This window comes from Podarcis cretensis, assembly GCF_951804945.1.
Source record: "Podarcis cretensis genome assembly, chromosome: 15".
Lineage (NCBI taxonomy): Eukaryota > Metazoa > Chordata > Lepidosauria > Squamata > Lacertidae > Podarcis > Podarcis cretensis.
Window position 1 is genome coordinate 44,849,003 of NC_137185.1, and position 20,423 is coordinate 44,869,425.

Consider the following 20,423-nt stretch of genomic DNA (forward strand, 5'->3'; position numbering starts at 1 on the left):
CAGGGATCGGGGATAGATCTCTGGGTGATTTGCAGAAGATCAGCCATGGTTTTCTCACTCCCAGCAGTTTAACAACAAATATGACTTTTTCTACTACTACTTTTTTGAGGCTCTTAAATCAGGCTCTTGGAAGCAGAGTAAGATGAGAAAGAAACTGAGCTGAGTTCTGGTATTTAAAGAAATTTACGGGGATGAACACTCTGCTCCTCAATTCTATGCTCCGCACTGCACACAAATCACTATTTTACACCTGGTTGGGCCTTGGGGTTCTTGTAAAAAAATCTAGTAGAAGCCTCAAGCCTGAAGTCTGCCCCGTCCTGTCCTACACGGAGTTTGCTTCACGAAGGAATAATATGTTTGGGTGCAGACAGTGATGGGCATCTTAGAGATCGCTCCCCAGAGTCACCCTCAATGTGCAGAAAGTCCAAGGCAGACAAATCAATGTGGAAGGGTTGGGGTTGGACAGCTACTGCCCCAACTTTTTGGCTTCCCTGGCAATTACTCAGCTTGAAAGTCCCCTACCTGCAATCCAGGTCATAGGTGGTCTTAGGCAAGCTTCCACATATCAGAATAATATTGGCCTACTTTGCAGGGTTGCTGTACTTAAGTGCTTTGAAAACTTAAAAACACAACAAGTATTTTTACCATAATCCCAAACTTATTTACATGGGAAGGAAGCCAATGTTTTCAACTGGGACTTCATCCCCAAAGTGAAGCTCTCTGAAGAAAGTTGCCAGCACTACACACTTCAGGCAACAAGGCTTCCTGGCAGATGGGCTTGCCAAGGAGTGCCAAACTTCCACTAATATTACAAGATTAAAATTCCCCGAGTTCCATGGGTGCAACGTCGCAGCAGTCAATGTGGTTTAAGAGCAGAGTAGAATCGTAGTGTGAATACAGTGGTACCTCGGGTTACATACGCTTCAGGTTACAGACTCCACTAACCCAGAAATAGTGCTTCAGGTTAAGAACTTTGCTTCAGGATGAGAACAGAAATCGTGCTCCGGCGGTGCGGCAGCACTGGGAGGCCCCATTAGCTAGAGTGGTGCTTCAGGTTAAGAACAGTTTCAGGTTAAGAACAGACCTCCGGAACGAATTAAGTACTTAACCCGAGGTACCACTGTATTGACATTTCTCCAAAACTCCCTATTGGTTTGCTTTTCTACACCAAAAGACCCCTGAGTTGTTCTTGACAAGCCCCAAGCCTAGACATGTGCACCCACTTTTTATCTCTCTCACATTCACACAAAGTGCTAGGAAATTATTGAGGCCGCTATGCCCACCTCTAAGGCCTGTCTCTAACAAAGGGAGAGAGCAGTGTAGTGGTTAGAGCAGGGCTGTCTGAGGTGGAGCTGCAAACCCCAACCACCAGCGGCACAATTGCCAGCCTCCCGCAGAGGTTGGCAGGGAGGCAGACAGAGCCGCTCCTACAGAGCAGGCAGCCTCTTCTAGGAAGGGGTAACTTGAGAATCAGAGAGACATTTGGTTCTTGCTTCTTGTGGTACAGACATTTCTGCCACAACAGACTAGTTTGCGAATTAATGCTCAATGGGCGTGTGGGTAGGTAGATTTTTTCGAGAAAAAAACGTGGGGGGTGTGTGTGTGTGTGTCATTTTTATAAGTTCTTTAGTAACAATGAATGGGTGACAATCACAAACAATAGGCAAAGCTTGCCAGTTTCAAAGAGGGGTTTTTTTTTTGGCTTTGTTTGTTAAACACAAGTAAAATGAGCATGCTAAATTAAATAATTCTGTAGGGCATCAGAAAATTTTCCAATGCAAACTAATTTCCCCTGGATGCAGATTACTCTATACAAATTACCCCAATTTGCATAGGAAATAAATCAAACATGTTTTCAAGTCCACTTCATCCGATGTTGCCAATGTTCTTGAATTTTATGCATCTGATGAAAGGGACTTTTGTCTACAAAAGCTAATGCCATAATAATTTTTTATAGTTTTTAAGGTGCCACAAAACTCTTGGTTGATTGTAATAAGAGAAATCCGAAGGATCTTATTCACACAAAGCAAAATGGCTCAGAATTCTACCCCCAATATCTAAATGCATAGCCACCTTGCCACCCCTGGACCACACTCCGAGACCAATGTGCCAGATGAAGGCATTTTGTTACATTCTTAACCCAGTGTTTTTGTTTTCAGCCCACTCTGTTAACGTCCTCTTCCCTCTCTAGTTCTCTCTTTTCTCCTTGCCCAACCATCTGTTAACCTTTAGCCCTTTTCTCTCCCCATCCCAGGACACTCTCTCTATGCAGGTCACCCACTCTGTGCCCACCCCTCTCATTGCCACAGGGGGTCTCTCTTAATCTTTACCTTCTAATAGTCTTGATACATCTGGGGCAGCTGTGGCTCTTTCAGAGCACCATCCACCCTGGGATAATCTAGATTGCAAAGTAGCAGCTGAATATTCTCCTTTTTCGCAAGGCACAATTACACAACAACTGAAGCTGAAGTCCTAGAGCAGGAATGTGGAATCTGGTGACCTCCAGATGTTGCTAGAGAACAACTCCCATCATCTGTGACCACTGGCCATGCTGGTTGTCACGGACAGGTTGGACACAGAGAAATGCTGGGAGGAACCAGCTGGGGAACCCTCAAGGGAAGACGGCTCAGAGACCAGGGAGTAGGGGTAAGGCAACAATGAGAGGTGAGAGGGATAAGAAGACTGGGAGGAAGAGGTGGTGGAAGCTGAAGAGGGAACCGGGTTGAGTGAGTGGGGAGAGTCTGTCCAGAATCAGAGGCAGAAGCTGAAGCATGGGAAGAGGGAGACTAAGAGGCAGAGATGAGCCAGGCTGGTGAAGACTCATGGATGTCTCTGTCTCCTGCTGCGACAGGCTCCCCTCCCCCCTTGTCTCCCAGAACCAGAAGAAGTATGAAAAGGGCGGAGGAGAGGTTGGCTGCACACAGGCGTAGTCTCTGATTGCTTGGGGAAAGCCCTGGAGAGGAGGGGTCTTAGCTGGCTGTGGGGAGGTTGGAACTTTCAGTCTAGGCAACTGATCTTCATGGAGTAAGACCCCAAGGAGTGTGAACTGTGTGCCCAGTAGGTCTAACACTGAACCAACTCTGTGGAGGTTGTGCTTTGGCTAATAAAGAGTTGACTGACTGCTCCTGCGGCACAGGGTGGGGCTAACTGAAGTTGGGAGCCCAAGTGCATCTGCAGGGCCACAAATTCCCCATCCCTTACTCAGAGGTAGGTATAAAATACACAAACCTTTTTCACAAATCTGCCAAGAACCTACAACCCTCAATTCCCAGTGGCTGAACTTTCATCCCTTAAGCCATGCTGGATAAGTCAAAGAAAACCCAGGAAAATCTGAACACTGGTCAAGCAAGTTCAGTCGGTAGAGAATGAGACTCTTAACCTCAGGACTGTGGGTTCAAGTACCACGCTGGTCACAAGATTCCTGCATTGCAGGCGGCTGGACTAGATGATCCTTGTGGTCCCATCCAACTCTGTAATTCCATGGTTCTAAGATTTAGATGGGTTCAGTTTAAACAGAAGTGAACAAATCAAAACTGGCTGAACAATGCAACAACAGAATTATGTCTTTTATAGGTCTTGTAATATGTTCCAAGAAATACTCTTCAGTTACAGAATGCCAAACTTCAAAAGAAGTGCCAATTATCATTTGGTCTGCTCCCACCTTTTCAAGATAGAAGTATCAATGGGATAAATTTATAGGGAGTGTATTTATGATCTGGTTAGGATCTGGTGGTATTTGGAATCTTTCCTTAAGAGTTCCCAGGATTGTATAATAGCCATTTGGGGCTGGAGGGATATGTGCAGTGAATAAAAATTAAATTGCACATTGACAAAGGATGGAAGCTTGCAGGTTTGAAACATATACCAGTTTTAGCTATCCCTCACTGTAAAACAGTCCTGGTTCTCAAGCTCTTGAATTCAAGCCCAACACAACTTGAGAAAAATCTCTGCCAAGTATTTAACTCACACTTAACCTTATTTGTCGTGCAAGAGTCACTTCCTGCTTAGTCAAGGTGCAGAACCACTGATCCACTCATGCCGAACATGTGAAATGATTCCATTGAGAAGCCCTGCTCTTGAGGCCATGCATGAAGCCATTAAACTTTTCCTTGAATGCTTGATCTGTGATAGCTCATTCACACACAAGTCACCGTTCTGAATCATCAAGTGAGAAGCTCACAAAGAAAAGCAGATCAGAAACAGTAGGAACTGAAAATTCCCATCAAGCCAAAAGTGCCATCCTGTCAAGGAGAGAACAACCCCCCCCCCCCGAAAACGCCAAGCAGTTTCGCCAGGAACAGCCAACTCCTTTCAGAGCATAGCAAGAGCTCGGCTCTCACACACCAAAGGCCTCCCTAGTCCCCCTTACCCCACGGCCCATGGGGAGCCCCAGGCCTCTCCTGATACAGTGGTGCCTCGCAAGACGAAATTAATCCGTTCCGTGAGGCTCTTCGTATAGCGGTTTTTTCGTCTTGCGAAGCAAGCCCATTGACAGCTTAGCGGATTAGCGCTATTAGCGGTTTAGCGGCTTTTAGCGATCAGCTGTTAAGCGGCTTATCAGCGGATCAGCTGATAAGCGGCTTAACGGCTTAGGAAAAGGGGGGGAGGGAAAAAACCCCGCAGGTACTCGCAAGACATTTTCGTCTTGCGAAGCAAGCCCATAGGGAAATTCGTTTTGCGAAGCGCCTCCAAAACGGAAAACCCTTTCGTCTAGCGGGTTTTCCGTCTTGCGAGGCGTTTGTCTTGCGGGGAACCACTGTATTCCTCTCCTCTAGTAAGCCGTTACTCAGGGATGCTGATCCTGGAGGCAAAAGTAGCCATTAGCATCACTTGGGAACTTGGCTGCCACAGCTGTGAAAATGCGTCCCTGGCCAGTGTTTCCCTAAGCGTGGGCTTGGGACCAATTTTAGGTAGGCCTTGGGGCCATAGCGCCCCCCCGCCCTTCCCCCTAGCCATGCCATGAGGGGAAGAGTCAGAAGGGAATTAGAGAGCGAGATAACAGGTTGTTGCTGTTGTTATTGTTTCATATTAAATAAACTGGGGTAGGAAAGGAAGGGGGCTTTCAGAGGACAAGGGATGACAGGATCTGGTGGTTGAGGAGATGGAATTAGGCACAAGGCAAGTGGGGCTGGGAAGGGGAAAATAGAAAGGAACAGATTCCCTCACGCTGAGCTTCTGCATCAAGAACTTCTGCCTACAATAAGGAGGCTACGTACGTCACAATACCTCCAAAATAAACGTCTATCTTTAACTTGATGAAAGCTGAGCTTTGGAACACCTTGCCATAAGGAAAATGTTGCGGCAAGGAATTTAGCACTTTCTAACAATCCACAGGTTAACAGAGCATAAAGAGATGGCAGGACTTGCCTATCAGTTGTGCCAAAGGTTGCTTCCACCTGCCACCATTTAGTGACTGGCTCTTCCCTGCACCACCATTTTTATTATTACATTTCTATACTGCCCTTCATCAAGAGATCCGCGGCTGGTTCAAAGAATAAAATGCAACATAAAACACAAGTGAATAATTAAACCAAAACAAAAAGCCCACCTTTGAAAAGTTGTAGGATAGGCCTGGTTGAAGAGGAACATTTTTGCCTGGCACCTAAAATATATAACGAAGGTGCCAGGCCAACCTCTGGAGAGCATTCCACAAAACAAACTTGTCTTAGGGGTTGCCTATGAGTCACCTGCAGGTGGAGGTGCACCCACAAGGTCACCCTTAAAAGCAGCATTCATTGTAGCCAATAAAACAGACGGTGGTGGGCTGTTTCAGCAGTTGCTCAGTTTTGCAAATGTGTGCCAGGGTCCCAAAAGGCTTTACCCTGCTGCCTCTCAGTTGCTAGGCACTTGCCATCTCTTAAGTCCTTCTGGGCATGAATTCCATTGTATCAACATTCTGGCCAGCTCATAACACACAGTTGGCAAGAAATAAACGTTCAAAGAAGAACAATCATAGTTGTTATATTGCACTATGGCTGTCCCAGGATGTGCTCTGAAGGCTCATCTTTTTTGCTTTCCATAGCAGTGGAAGTCAGCTTGCAGCTGAATTCCTGGACATGCTAGGAAAGCAAGGGAAGAGAATCTTTTACAGCTGCAGGGCCACATTCACTCCTGGTCAGCCTTCTAGGGGCCACATGGCAGTGGTGGGCAGAGTCAGAGGCAAAAACGGGAAGAAAAATCTAACTTTGTAGGCTAGCCAAGTTTCTATGCACCCACCAGAGGTCAAGGACACATTCTAGCCTGGGGAAAACATTCAAGGAGGGTGTGGAATATGGCTGGAGGAGGCATGTGACCTGGGAAGAATTGTAAGGGCCAAACAGAGACCTGGAGGGCCACATCTGGCTTGGGACCAAGGTTCCCCAGCCCTGTAACTAGAGAGTAAGCCCCACTGAACTAAGTAGGATTTACTTTTGACTAGATGTGCTTTCATTTGCACAACATACGGTTTCGTCAGCTCTCCAAAGCAGGCACTCTTCAGTCTGTTTGTGTCAACAAATTCCATAGGAATCTTAGCGCTGAGTCTCTCGCAGGCAGCTAAGAGTCCAGCAGTACCTCAGCAGATTTACTGTAACTTAAGCTCCTGGGATGAGAGCCAAACCTGTGCACAAGATAAGAAGAGGTGACCCTGCACTTTCCTTGAACACATTTGGGGATTGCACAGAAATGTCACAGACTTACTGTAGCTCCTACATTTAGGGGCTTTGGGCTCCCCCCACCCCGGAGCCCACTGCTGCCAATGGAGGAGAAGGCCTCATGCAGCTAATGGAGGCAGCTCTGGAGTCCACAAAAGATCACAGCACAAGTAAATCTCTTAGTCTTTAAGATGCCAGGAGGCTCTCAAGAGCAGTCTTCCCTCCCCTTCAAGCCAAGCAGGGTGCAAAATAGCAAGGGGAGAACCAGCCTTCATAAGGGAAAGGACGGGGTGTGGGGTTGGTTTTTTTCCAGGACCCCAGGCATCTCAGAGGGATTCTGGATGCCTGCTGGCTCACACACCTCACCCTTTGTCCCAACCTTTCAGAGCAGCTTACAGCATTTCTTAGGTCTGTGTAAAAGGTGCACCAACAGTCACATTGAGCAACAGGGACAAGCAAGCTCAGCTCCTGGCTTCCCAGGAGGATGGGCAGAGTCCTCAGGGTCTGCCCCCAGGTCCCAATTCCACAGACCCTGCAGCTCTCCAGTTTGGCGCCTGGGAGGGCAGCTGATATTCCCAGGATGTGGGAGGGGGTGGTGCTGGGGCCCCCACCTGCTGCTGATCCTTTGCCTTAGGCAACCCAAGCACAAGCCACAGAAAGATCACACCTTGCTCTGGCGCAGACAGGAGTTATTTCAGAATAACTACCACTCAGCCGCAACTACCCATCCGCTGCTGCCTGATGCTCGGCAAGAGAGAGAACACTCTCTGCCCTCAAGATCTTCATTCGGAGAGCGGAGAGAGAAGGCCGGCAATTCAAGCTGAGACCGCGAGCCAAGGCAGCTCCTCAGGCCGACTTCGCTTTCGCGAGGGGTCGGGATTCCGGGGTTAAAGCAAAGGCTTCGGCGGGCGGGCGCCCGGATTCCCAGGTCGCCCATAAAGGGGTTTGCCTAAAGACCAAAACGTACCAAGTCGATCCCCAGAACCAGCTTAGCCTCTGAACGCAGGTCGACTGAGCGTGCCAAGAGCGCCCTTGCCTCCCCGGCCCCGTCGGGCGCGGATCCGCCGCCAGCGGCGATTCCCAGCCAGCAGGATGCGGCCGCGCAGCTCGCAGCTCAGTCCACAGCGGCGGCCAGGCGGCCAAGCCTGCTCCGCTCCCCCGACGGCGGCGAGTCGCCTCGCGGGGCCCCGACGCGCCCCCGCCCCCGCCCCCGCCCCCGCCGCCCCCTTCCTCCCATCCCGCCCCCCCCCCCCCGCCGCCCGCGCTGCACCGCCGGGAGCCCGACGCCGGGGGCGATGGCGGACCCGCTTCAGCCGCGGGAAGTTGGCCAGCTTCTGGCCGAGCCCCGCCGCGGCCCCTCGCCGCCCGCGCCGGGATCCGCGTCTCCGGGAGGCCCCGGCGGCCCAGCGCCAAGTTGGCCGGGAAAAGTTTCTGCCGCCGCCGCCGCCGCGTTGGAGCGACTTACCGCAGGGCTGGGTCCCTCCTGGGCCGGGCGGCGGAGCGGGAGCCCGGCAGGGCCGCGCGGGCCCCGGGAAACAATGGGCGGCCGGGCGGCTCTCCTCGACTGGCCTGGCCGTCCCGGCTGGCGGGCCAAGGGCTGCCTCCTCCCGGCGGGCCACGAGCTGGCAGCGGCGGCGGCGGCTTCTCGCTGAGGCAGCCGGAGCCCAGGCGGAGAGTGGCTCCCGCAGCGCCGCGCCGGAGCCGCGAGGGAGCCTCGTCCCGCCCCCGCTCCGCCCCTCCGGCGCCGCCGCCTCTGCCGCTCGGAGCCCAGCCCCACGTCTGGCCGCGAGGCTCCCCCCACTTACCGGGGAGTAAGCCCCGCGGACTCCAGGAGGACTTACCGCTGAGTAGCGAGGAGAGGCGCGTCCGTCCCCTCGAAGCCCCCCAATCGGCGCAGGTCCGACTGCGAAGCGTCCCTGTTCCCTCTGGGCTGGACTTGGGGCAGGAGAGCAGGGACCCCGAAGGAAGGGAAGCCGCCTTCCGATCTCCCGCCCTCCCCACAAAGACCGCTCGGTCTAGAGCTGGGACGGAGAAGCAGGAGAGCGAGGCTCCCGCGCCCTCAAGCGCCCCTTGGGCCAGTCGCTCTCAGCCCAGCCGAGAGGACAAAAGGAGCAGGAGAGCTCCCTCTAAGATGGGTTATAAATGCAAGAGGTAAGTAAAATTGCAGCTCATAAGGCTGAAGTCCTGGCCATACTTGCTTGGAACAATCTCATTTCCAAGACAGCGTGTCTAGGATCAGGCTGCAGGTTATGTATTGAAGTTCTCACCCTGCCCACCAGGAGTATCCTGTATATAGTTTTCACTCAGGTCCACATCAGTTAATTTAGGCGGGAAACACTGGGTTGTAGTTGCTACAATGTTGACAGCCGGCTGCCTATAAAAGCAGGCCGGCTGAGCTGTTTGCTGTTCAGTTCTGTCCAGCTTGCAAGTAAAGAGCTGCTTTGAAGAATCGCTGTGTCGTCTGCTATGTTCACCCACAACTTAACCCTGGTGACAAAGGTGGGATTGATGGACATCAGAGCACAGCCAGATGCGGCCACCCTCTGAACTGAGCTGAATCACTGAGCAAAATCACTGAACAGAACCAATTCAGAGCTGACCATTCTGGCTAGAGCACGGTGTTCCATGCATCGAACCATGGCTTCACTTGTGCCTCTACTGCCGTTTGCCCCAGCCTCTGAATCATGGGACTCCTACCTCGCTCAGTTTGACTGCTACCTCCAAGCTAACAAGCTGACAGAAGTATCAAAGGAGCGGAAGCGGGGCCTATTCCTCAGTCTCGGGGGGCTTGAGGTGTTCGAGGCAGAGCCGTGGGACACGATCCAAGAGAAGCTCCGCAACCACTACGCGCCAAAGCCGTCCAAGATTGCTGCCCGCCATGTGTTCTACCACCGGAACCAGGCAGAGGGGGAGTCAATCAACAACTACACCGCCGCCCTCCGACAGGCTGCAATGCACTGTGAGTTCCGAGACTTAGACAATGCCCTGATGGATCAAATCGTCTGTGGGGTCCAGGACATCCGTCTGCAACAGCGTCTCCTTGCCAAGCCAAACCTCACACTGCAGAAAGCCATTGAGGGGGCCGTGGCCTCGGAAGCTGCTGAACACTCCGCCCAGGAGATCCACAAGGCCAGCAGCCTTGCTAGGAAGCCAGTTCCACTGCATCACGAAGAGGCCAGCAGTGTTGAGGCATCCTCCAGTGAAGACGATGACGTGCACCAGACAAAGCGGGAGCAAGGGAAATTCAAACAGAAGTCCACAGGCCAGTCAGAATGTGCCAGCTGTGGAGGCAACCATTCTCATGCCAAGTGTCGGTTCAGAGACGCCATCTGTCAGCGATGCTCCAGGAGGGGCCACATCGCTAAGGTCTGTCGATCGGCTCCGTCCAACACCCCCCCCTTCGCCATCTCGCAAGTCCAAGTCTTCCCCCCGGTCCGCCAAGGGAAGCTGTTTCGCCCTCACCAACTGCCATTGCCCATCCGGAACCATGATTGGCCAAACTGACTCGCCTATGCATCACAAACTACACGTCACCGTGCTCATCGAAGGACATGGAGATCTGCCTTGTCCATCATATCCTGGAGCACCATCAAAAGACTCATGCCCAAGCTGTCCAAGAGGCAACTTGGCCCAAACCACATACATTTGAGAGACTACCAGGGAAACGACATCCCTGTGGTAGGTGTTGGCCCGTTCCGGGTCGCTTTCAAGAATTTTTCAGGCCTGCTCCAACTGGTGGTGGTTGAAGGCCAGCAGCCTAGCCTCCTAGGGCTAGACTGGTTTGATGCCCTTGGCCTGGAAGTCACCAGCATCAACTGCATCTCCGACGCAGAGGTTGATGGCCTAATCAAAGACTTTGGTGAGGTGAGGCACTTTGGGTCGATATACAGGCACGCCCATCTCCTTCAGCCTAGTTCCACAAGTTGCCCCCATCAAACTAAAGCCATGCCGGGTCCCGTTTGCTCTCAAGGCTAAGGTGGACGAACTTGATAAGCTGATCACCCAAGGAGTTTTGGAGCTGGTTGACCACGCCAAGTGGGAAACCCCCATCGTCACACCCGTCAAGCAAGACGGGTCGGTACGAATCTGTGCCGACTACAAGTGCACGATCAACAAGGCACTTCAGCAGCACGCTTACCCAGTTCCTGTTGTCCACCACCTGCTGCATTCCCTGGGTGAGGGTAAGGTCTTTACTAAACTGGCCTTGCCCAAGCCTATTAACAACTGCCTGTCGATGACTCCACTGCTGAAGCTGAGACGATCATCACCCACCGAGGGGCGTTCCGGTGCCGCTGTTTTCAGTTCGGAGTGAGTGTGGCTCCTGGCATCTTTCAAAGCCTCATGGAGCGTCTCCTGCAGGGGCTTCTGGGCATGGTGCCATATTTTGATGACGTCTTGGTATCCGCAGACTCAAATCAGCAGCTGTTCGAGCGCATCCGCTGACCAGGTTTCCAGGAGGCCGGGCTCAAGGTGAAAAAAGAAAGGTGCCAGATCGCCGTTCCACAGCTGGGCTACCTTATCGACGCCTCCGGTCTTCACCTGATGGCATCCAAGATCCGGGCCATTCAGCAGGCCCCGATTCCAAAAAGCAAGGTGGAGTTGCAGGTGTTCCTGGGGCTGCTGAACTTCTACAACATTTTCCTGCACCACAAAGCAACACTAGCCGAGCCTCTACACCGCCTCCTCAGCACATAGGTACCGTGGTCCTGGGGTCATCGGGAAATGGCGGCTTTCAGCGCAGTCAAAGCCCTCCTCTCATCAGACAGTGTGCTGGTACAGTCCAGTGAAGCCAGGCCGCTTGTCCTCGCCTGTGACACCTCGCCCTTTGGCATCGGCGCCGTCCTCAGTCACCGGTTTCCAGATGGTAGGGAAGCACCGCCTGCCTATTTCTCCTGGACGCTGTCTCCAGCTGAATGGAATTACAGCCAGCTCGACAAGGAGGCACTGGCACTTGTGGCTGGAGTAAAGAGGTTCCACAAATACCTCTATGGGAGAACCTTCGATCTCATTACTGACCACAAGCTGCTCCTGGGCCTCCTCCCTGGTGATCGACCAACTCCACCAGTCCTCTCACCACGCATGCTGTGATGGACTGTCTTTCTGGCAGCTTACAGCTACCAGCTCGTCCATTGCCCTGGAACATCGATGGGCCATGCCGACGCTCTCAGTCGTTGCCCTCTTCCAGCGCTTGTGGAAGACCTGCCTCCTGCTTCATCACTCCTCCTAATTGAGGACCTCCCAGCAGTGCCAGTATCGGCTGCCTATGTAGCCTCCGCATCTGCCCAGGACCGCACCATCAAATGAGTACTCAACTGGGTGTGGAGGGGGTGGCTGGAAGGGTCTTTCGCACCAGAATTCCAGCCGTTTGCAACCAGACAGCATGAGCTCTCAGCTCATCACAGCTGCCTACTGTGGGGAGACCGAGTAATGGTTCCCCAAAGACTCCGCCAACACGTCCTCGAGGCTCTGCACATCGGCCACTCAGGGATTGTAAAAATGAAGGTGTTGGCTCGGTGTTATGTCTGGTGGCCTAACATGGACGATGCCATCACTTCGTGGGTTGCCTCCTGTCAAGCATGCCAAGAGTCGAGACCTGCACCGCCGGCAGCTAAGGGTAACACCTGGGAGATGCCCAAGGCACCCTGGTTGAGGGTACACATCGATCTTGCGGGCCCCTTTCATGGCTGGACCTTTATGGTAGTGGTGGACACCCATTCCAAATGGCTGGAGGTGGCCCTGATGCCCTCCACCAATACTGAAGCCATCATCTGGGTGCTGCGGGGCCTGTTTGCAACTCATAGGTGTCCTGATGTCCTCGTCTCAGACAACGGACCTCAGTTCACATCGGGCACCTTAGAAAGGTACCTCTTGGGGCTGGGCATCCGCCATGCCCTAACGGCACCATTTCACCCGGCCAGCAACGGGCAGGCAGAAAGAATGGTGCGCTCAGCAAAAGAGGCACTGGTGTGCCTGGAACAGAGGGACTGGCACAAGCGGGTCACTGAATACTTGCTCGTGCAGCACATCACCTCTCATGCAGCCACAGGGTGGAGCCCTGACTGGCTTGACTGGCTACACCCAGACTTTGGTGTGGCCGAGCCCCCGGGCTGTACTAACATGCCACGGTCCTTTATTCCGGGGGAATCAGGTTTTGCCCAGAACTTTGTGGGGGACATTCCTTGGGTGCCAGCCATGGTAGTGGGAGTCACAGGGCCCCGTTCGTACCAGGTGTCACTCGAGAACGGACACTTCTGGCGCCGGCACATAGACCAGCTAAGGTCCAGGGCTGGGGATTTGGACACTACCGTTGTGCCCCCAATTGTGGCCCCAGCTCCGGAGCAGTCATTAATGGAAGGCGAGGCTCCACCTACATCTTCCTCACAAACTGAGGGCATGGAGTCAAGCTGAGCCATTTCGGTGACCATCGTCGTGCCTGACCGTCCGCTGAGTCCACTCGCAGCAGTTCCTTTGACAGAAGCGGAGCCAGGGAACTTGGGCTCAATGCCACATTTGGTCGCACCACAGTCGCAGACAGAATTGAGTGGCCACCTGGACTCTGGTACGGGCCCTCGGCAATCCAGCAGGGTTTTCAAGTGCCCAGCATATTTTTATTTTTTTTAAAATATATTTTATTAAGGGTTTTCTTGTTTTACAGTGTAAGTGTAATGCCTCGTATTTTTTTTTTCCCCGTGTAACATTTTTACAAATCCATTTCATTTGTTGAGGCATTAGGGGGAGAAGAAAAAAGAAAAGAAAAAAAGAAGAAGAAAGGAGGGTGGAAGGAGGGGAGATGGATGGGGGTGGGGTGGGGTAGCGGTGTTTCTATTATGCTTAATGTATGTAGTTTGGTGTCAGCGTGCTTGTGTTGTTCACTTGTGTTCTTTTGGTGGTGAGAGAGGTTGGGATTGGCCTAGGGTGTGATTGTTTGTTTGTGATTGGCTGTGGTGATCTTTGGTGCCCAGCATATTTAAAAGACTATGTTCACTGGACAAACTGCACATGTAAAGCTGAATGGTGAACAGGGTCAATTAATATGCTTATGTGCCTTACTGAAACCAGTAAGGGTATTGCTGTATGTAATCGAACCACTATGATTGTAACTAATGCCTTATCTCGGTGGGGAGGGGTCTTATGTATTGAAGTTCTCACCCTGCCCACCAGGAGTATCGTGTAGATAGTTTTCACTCAGGTCCATGTCAGTTACTTTAGGCGGGAAACCCTGGGTTGTGGTTGCTACAATGTTGACAGCCGGCTGCCTATAAAAGCAGGCCGGCTGAGCTGTTTGCTGTTCAGTTCTGTTCTGGCCTGTGAATAAACAAGAGCTGTTTGAAGAATCGCTGTGTCGTCCGATATGTTCACCCACAACTTAACACTGCATGTCTGTACTAAACTGGCAGGCAGTCAAAGGAGTGGTGGGCACTGGCTTACACTGAAATGGCTTCTCTGCCCTGACTAGCAGTAGCTCTTCTGGGTTTCAGGCAGGGGTCTCTCCCAGCCCCACCTGGAGATGCGGGGGTTGAATCTGGGACCTTTGGCTTTCAAGGCGGGTGCTCCACCACTAAGCTATGGCCCTTCCCTGTCTGACACTTGCTTCTTCAGATGTAAGCCTTACTGTGTTCAATTATACTCCATAATAAGTATATGAGTAAATATCATTTAATTCCTCGAGACTTATTTCCAAGCCAGTAGGCTCAGGATCAAGTCTTACACCTGGGGAAAAGATCTGAGGAAGTTGGCAAGAGTTTCTACCTTGGCAGGTGCTGAACAAAGCTCACGGCTGCCTAGAATTGCTGCTATTTCTGTACGTGTGTTACGCAGAGTGACATTTCTGCTCTGCTTCTCTTGAGCTCAAGCAGTTTACAACCTACTATAGAAATATCTTCCCTTAAGGCTAGGTGTATGGAAGCTGGTCAGGGGCCAAGGAACTCTGCACATGATGGTTGCCTTAAACTCTAGCAAGGACAGGCTCCAGGACTAAGCCTAGGGGAACCCTGCTGGTGGTTTGTACAAGGGCGTGTGGCAGCATGCGCAGTCAAAGCCACTGACTGGCAGTATCTTGCCAATGTCCTGGTCTTCCTCTTCCCTGCCTGGAGAGGCCAGAGATTGAGCCTGGGACCTTCTGCATACAAAGCATGTGCTCTGCATTGACCCCCTGCTGCCACAGTGATGAGTGACCTCTTCAGCCTGGTCCTTTGCATGTTTACTCACAAGGTCCACTGAGTTGGTTAGACCTGCTCTTGGGTGTGTGCCTGCATCAGGTGGCACCCTGCATGAAATTTCAGTGCAGCAAGTCTCTCCCTTCTGAGGGTGGTGGTGCAGAATAGAGTTGGATAAGGGCATTTCTTTGCTAGGTAAACAAGATTTGTTCAATGTCTGCAGGTTGTGTGGCTGTTAAAAACACAATAAGAAAAAGACAGACACCATTTCCTACTCTTTCTCAAGAGTAAATGGTTCCCAGTTAGGAATTCCTTGCCAGATAAAACCCTGACCGGCACCATTTTTTACTGCATCCTAGGCCCGTGCTGAGGTGGAGTGGGGTGGGGAGGAAAGGTCTAGAGTGTTTGCTGAGCCAATACTGCAGTTTTTATTTGGCACACTATTTCTTTTTCTTCCATTAAAAGAAAAATCAATATTCAGGCATAAATCAGAAAAGCTGGCTGTATAAAACCCGACCCAAGTCATCAAGCCTTTTAGCATGAAGCCAGGCTGCATATTCATTCATTCTTTCATTCATTCACAGCAGGGGTCACCAAACTTTCTGGAGCCCTGGACACATTGGCAAACTGCAGAAACTGTTGTGTGCAGCACAAATACACCACAACCAAGCACACACCAGGGAGCCAATTCTATTGGCTGCAATAGAATGCTGCTTTCAAGCCTTTTTTCCCCAAGGGGGGGGGGGCAGCAGAGGATGAGGGAAGTTTGTAAATGCCAGGGAAGGCGTTCAGGATGCGCCAACAGCCAAGACAGTGGAGCTGGTGATTTAAAGCATTTGCTCTTCAACCCCAAAGGCTCCCAGAGTGGCTTACACATCACAAAACCAAACTAAACCCCCAAGCAGTTCCTGCCTGTTATGTATTGAAGATGGGCTGGATCGCGGAGCTGGAGCACTGAGCGAAATCACGGAGCAGAACCAATTCAGAGCTGACCGTCTGGCTAGAGCACAGTGTACCATCCATCGCCTCCACGTCGGCATCGGAACCATGGCTTCACTCGTGCCTCTACCGCCGTTTGCCCCAGCCTCTGAATCCTGGGACTCCTACCTCGCTCGGTTTGACTGCTACCTCCAAGCAAATGAGCTGACAAGAGGGTCTGTAGAGCAGAAGCGGGGCCTCTCCTCAGCCTTTGTGGCCCCGAAGTGTTCGCGACGGCCCGAGCATTGGTTGCGCCTCTAGCAGTCCAGGCAGCACCTTGAGACACGATTCAAGAGAAGCTCCGCAACCACTACGCACCAAAGCCGTCCAAGATTGCTGCCCGCCATGCGTTCTGCCACTGGAACCAGGCAGAGGGGGAGTCAATCAACAACTACACCACCACCCTCTGACAGGCTGCAATGCACTGCGAGTTCCGAGACTTAGATGATGCCCTGATGGATCAAATCATCTGTGGGGTCCGGGACATCCGTCTGCAACGGCATCTCCTCGCCATGCCAGACCTCACGCTGCAGAAAGCCACTGAGGAGGCCATGGCCTCAGAAGCTGTTGAACTCTCCGCCCAGGAAATCCACAAGGCCAGTAGACCGTATTTAAAGGACTATGTTGTTGGACATGTAACACTGTTGGTCTAATGGAAGTAATGTGAAATGTAACCGATATGCTTTGTGCCTAATTGAACCATTACGTGTAGTGCTGTATATAAGGAAACCATTACGATTGTAACTAACGCCTTATCTCGGTGGGGAGGGGTGTTATGTATTGAAGTTCTCACTCAGGCCACCAGGAGTATTGTGTATGTAGTTTTCACTCAGGTCCACGTCAGTTATTTTAGGCGGGAAACCCTGGGTTGTTCTTGCTACAATGTTTGACAGCCAGCTGCCTATAAAAGCAGGCCGGCTGAGCTGTTTGCTGTTCAGTTTCTATTCCAGCTTACAAAATAAAGAGCTGCTTGGAGAAATCGCTGTGTCGTCTGTCATGTCTACCCACTATTCAACACTACCCTCTAGCCTGCTGTACGGAAGGGGACACACTAAAAAGGGGAAAAGGGGTTGGGAAGGGAGGAGAGAGGTAAAGCAAGCTCAGAACTACAGTTATTGATCTTATAACAACCAACCAGGGTGGAAACTGGTCAGGTGTCCTCATGGAATAATCTGTGCTAGGTGGCAGCAGGTTTCTCAGCAGAGCGAATTAAATCTCTCTGCTTCCCTCTTCTCCCTTGATGAAATGGCTGTGCCAGCATTGTTGAAGAATCCATGTGAAATTTGGTTGTGCAAAGGGGACGGATACCCCAAGAGCTAGGTGTGGGGAGTGCCAAGGGCCCATGGCCCCAGGTGCACAATTTTTGAGGGGGTGTGAACCAGACACCTGACGCAGTGTTCCTCTCTGCCTGCCAAAGGCTGTGTCAGCCAGCTCCTCCCGCGCAGGCGGCTCAGCGCTGCCCGGCTTTGCTCCTGTGGGGATGGGGTCACTCCAGTGGTGTCAGTGGTGAGGGCTGGGCTGGGCTGGTGAGCACCCCTCCCTCCACTGGGTGCTGGCAACAGCCACTACGCTGCCGCTTCTGAAGGGAAAGTCCCCATGTGAGATCCCTTGAAGCTGCTGGGACTGGCAGCAGATTTTAGCATCGTTTAGGGTGGCAGTTTACTTCCCACTGCCCTCCTCATGAGCCTACCATCACCACTCAGGCTACCAGTCCTCAAGGACTAATAAACCTTTTTAAATGAAAAGAATAAAATAAGGAGTAAGAGAGAAGGGAAACACACAAACCAATATTGTCTTGCAAATTATATGGAGTAGATATGACGCTCACATGTTGTTGCATGTCTCCGTCTAAAGGGCTACAGGAAGATTGACCAGAGATTGTGGAACATTTCCAAATAATAAAATGTTATTTGTTCCAAATATTTCATGTAACCCCCCTGGGGACCCCCTCCCCCAGACTGAAAAATGGGAAATGTTTTCAATAAATAAACACATGCAGAAGGAAAAGCTCCCTAGAAGACTCTGGGCCCAAGTCTTATAGGGGCTGGCTATATACAGTCGTACCTTGGTTTTTCAACAGCTTAGTTTTTGAACGTTTTGGCTCCCAAACGCTGCAAAGTGACTATTCCAGTTTGCGAACTATTTTTGGAAGCCGAACCTCTGACATCTGCAGGAGCTTCACGCAGCCAATCAGAAGCCATGCTTTGGTTTCTGAAAGTTTTGGAAGTCGAACGGATTTCCAGAAAGGATTCTGTTTGACTTCCAAGGTATGACTGTTCTCAGTGGTAGAGCATCTACTTTGCCTTCAGCAGGCTCTGGGTTCAATCCCTGACATCTCCAGGTAGGGCTGAGAGGGACTTCCTGTCTGAAACCCCAGAGAGCTGCTACCAGTCAGTGTAGGCAAGAACGAGCTGAGTGGACCATTGGTGTGACTCAGTAGAAAGCAACTTCCTACAGTCCTGAGTTGGTCCTGCAAAGAATGCAGTGTAGATCTTTTAGAAGAGGGGCAGGAAGTTCATGACAGACCACATCTGTCGACAGATGGGAAGCAGTGTTTGGGTGTCTGTTGGGGTTTCTGAACTACTCGAATAATCAAAGTTGTGCAAGACAAGAAGAAACTTGCATGATGATAAATAAACCTGCATTGACTTGGAGGACCACAGCAGCTTCTCCCTGTAGGCAGGTGGCCCAGGTGCTTTGCACAAACCCAAACCAAAAGACGCAACATGCCAACAAGTGCCAGAACTGTTAACATGTGTGCTTCCTTGCCAACTTGTGCCTTTCTTTGCTGATTGCCCCTCAGCAGCAGTTTTTCAACCCTTTTAGAAATTGGATACAGCTTGACAGAATTCAATAAATAATCAGAAGGGAAAGGAGAACTTTGAAGCAAATAGGCAGAAGTTAAAAAAGAAGTCAGTTCTTGGGAGACATTGCAAATTGCCTCCTCCTCTGTAGAAAGCTGGTATTTGCAAGAATCCTGGCAAGAAGCTCTAATAACATTAATTCCCAAACAAGGGACAGAATTGACAGAAACCAAAAACTATAGACCAATTTCATTGTTGAACATTGATTATAAGTTATTCACGAAGGTATTGGCAAACAGATTAAAGAAAATTTTGAATAGAATTATAAATGAGGACCAAGTGGGATTCTTGCCTGGAAGACAAATGCAAAACAACATGAGAACAGTAATTGACATCCTGGAGTATTTAGATATGAGACCCGATAAGAAAGCTGCGCTAATATACGGTAAGTTGACGCGGAAAAAGCATTTGATCATGTTTCTGGGAAATTTATGGGAAAAAAACAATACAATTTTTGGATTTAGGAGAAACATTTGGACGTGGGATAAAAGCAATATATAGAAAGGAGAAACATTTGGACGTGGGATAAAAGCAATATATAGAAATCAAAATGCCAAATTGATAATCAACAATGACCTATCAGAGATTTTTACAATTTCAAAAGGCACTAGACAAGGATACTCCTTGTCACCCGTATTATTTATCATAGTTTTGGAGACATTAACAACTGCCATAAGATCTGATCCCGGAATAAAAGGGATCACATTGTAAAGCAGAGCATACAAATTAAAGGCCTTTGCAGATGATCTAATTATAACAACAGAAAACCCCATAGAAAGTACATTGAAAACAATGGAAAGAATGCACGAATTTGGCCAGATATCCGATTTGAATTAAATAAAAAATAAAAAAAGCTTAGTGAAAAATTTGGAAGATCATGAAAAACAGGAGTTGCAGTGGTACCTCGGGTTACATACGCTTCAGGTTACATACGCTTCAGGTTACAGACTCCGCTAACCCAGAAATATTACCTCGGGTTAAGAACTTTGCTTCAGGGTGAGAACAGAAATCGTGCTCCGGCGGCGCGGAGGCAGCGGGAGGCCCCATTAGCTAAAGTGGTGCTTCAGGTTAAGAACAGTTTTAGGTTAAGAACGGACATCCGGAACAAATTAAGTACTTAACCCGAAGTACCACTGTACAAAATAAGACAGGTCTATTGATAACAAAAAAAATCAAGTATCTGGGAATTTTGATCTCTGCCCAAAACAAAAATTTATTTGTTGATAATTACAGTAAAGTATGGAGGGAGATTAACAGAGACCTAAAAATTGGAGGGGGGAGGGGAGTAAATCTATCACTGTGCGGCAGAATTTCGACTAGCAAGATGTCCGTGTCACCAAAAATGTTATTCCTATTACAAATGATACCAATAATAAGTGGGACAAGCTGTTTCAAAGAGTGGCGGAAAGAACTAGCAAAGTTTATACGGCACGGCAAAAACCCCAGAATTAAGTACAAATTACTGACCAAGATAAAGGATAGAGGGGGCTTCGCTTTGCCAGACCTTAAACTATATTACAAGGCAGCTTGTCTTTGCTGGATAAAGGATTGGATGACTTTGGAAAACAAGCATATTGGATATAGAGGAGAAGGATAACAGATTTGGCTGGCACAGGTATCTGGGTTACAACAAAGTGAAGGTGCATAGAGGCTTCCTTTTCTCTTTTTTCTTTTTTTGAATGTTCATGAGGGCTTTTTCTTTTTTCTTTTTTTCTTTTAAATTTTTTTTATTCAAAGTTATAACAAAACATATTTTCCAGAAACATATCCTTATTTCCCCCCATTTTTCTTCC

At 50.2% G+C, this 20,423-nt stretch overlaps 1 protein-coding gene and 1 long non-coding RNA gene across 4 annotated transcripts in view; one reads left to right on the top strand and one right to left on the bottom strand.

Moving 5' to 3' along the window:
- FGFR1 (fibroblast growth factor receptor 1) overlaps window positions 1-8,253 on the bottom strand; it is a 112,125-nt gene extending 103,872 nt beyond the window's left edge. For all 3 annotated transcript variants that reach the window (XM_079954981.1, XM_079954980.1, XM_079954979.1), the window contains exon 1: window positions 8,098-8,253. The gene's annotated coding sequence lies outside the window, so the exon portion shown is untranslated. The remainder of the gene's footprint in view (window positions 1-8,097) is intronic.
- LOC307204014 overlaps window positions 1-20,423 on the top strand; it is a 125,951-nt gene that overhangs the window by 100,552 nt on the left and 4,976 nt on the right. The window lies entirely within an intron of this gene.